The following is a 1,005-nucleotide window of genomic DNA, read 5'->3' as shown; positions in this document are numbered from 1 at the left end:
TGTGGGTGCTGGGATTTGAACCCGGGTCTTCTGCAAGAACAACCAGTGCTCCCAACTGCTGAGCCATCTCTACTGGAACTGGAATTACAGACAGTTGCTAGCTGCCATGTGGGTGCTGGAATTCGAACCTGGGTCTTCTGCAAGAACAGTCAGTGTTCTTAACCACTGCGCCATCTCTCCAGCTCCACATTTTCCCTTTTATATTATCTTTGCTTGCGCTTTAACAATTTTTTTAATTTTATGCATATGAGTGTATTGCTTGCATGTGTGTAAGTGCACCCATGTCATGCAATGACCACAGAGGTCAGAAGGTGTCAGATCCCCTGGAACTGGAGTTATGGAAGGCTTAGCCCCCATGTGGGTACTGGGAATTGAACCCAGGCCCTCTGTAAGAGCAGTCAGTGTTCTTAACTGTGGAGCCATCTCTCTAGCCCCTGCTTGAGCTTTTTTATTATACATGGTGTATGTGGTTGATCACAAGGATGCTGATGCTTGGAGTCCTGTTTTAGTCTCCATGCTCAAGGTTGCTCAGTTGCTGCTGTTGCCCTTGATGTTTTCTTTCAGGATCAAGGTGGATGCTTTCATATAAAATCTGATTTTTAATTCCTTCTCTAGTGATTCTTTCCTGGATTCTTTGCTTTACATAATTATACCTACCATGGAACCAGCATCCTAAAGTCACCATGATAAATCCTCCTACTCCAGCATCATATGATCTTCTAATTCTACTGGTTACCTGCCAGTGCCAGCCTGCCAAGACGGACAGTACCTGAAAGGGGGAGTGAGGATTGAAAGAAAAAACAAGAGACAGAAAAGATGCTTGGGAGGACTGACAGTAGTGCCTGCAGCCCCGGTTTATTTCAGCTCTGCCTTTTTATACAGAAGACTCAATTCGTATCAACAGCTGTTTTTCCCACCTGTATCTGAGGGTCAAGGAGCAGTCAAATACTTCAAAGCCTTCTTTGATCTTTTTGATTACCACTATTGCCTCCAGGTCAGGTATTG

The 1,005-nt window shown here is 44.7% G+C and overlaps 1 pseudogene; it reads right to left on the bottom strand.

The window, feature by feature from the left end:
• Window positions 1–505: 505 nt before the first annotated feature.
• Window positions 506–1,005, bottom strand: part of LOC108490760 — a 9,416-nt pseudogene continuing 8,916 nt past the window's right edge.

This window comes from Nannospalax galili, unplaced genomic scaffold, assembly GCF_000622305.1.
Source record: "Nannospalax galili isolate Female #2095 unplaced genomic scaffold, S.galili_v1.0 scaffold14, whole genome shotgun sequence".
NCBI classification, from domain to species: domain Eukaryota; kingdom Metazoa; phylum Chordata; class Mammalia; order Rodentia; family Spalacidae; genus Nannospalax; species Nannospalax galili.
Note: the sequence above shows the minus strand (reverse complement) of the source record. Positions and strands in the feature narration are given on the sequence as shown.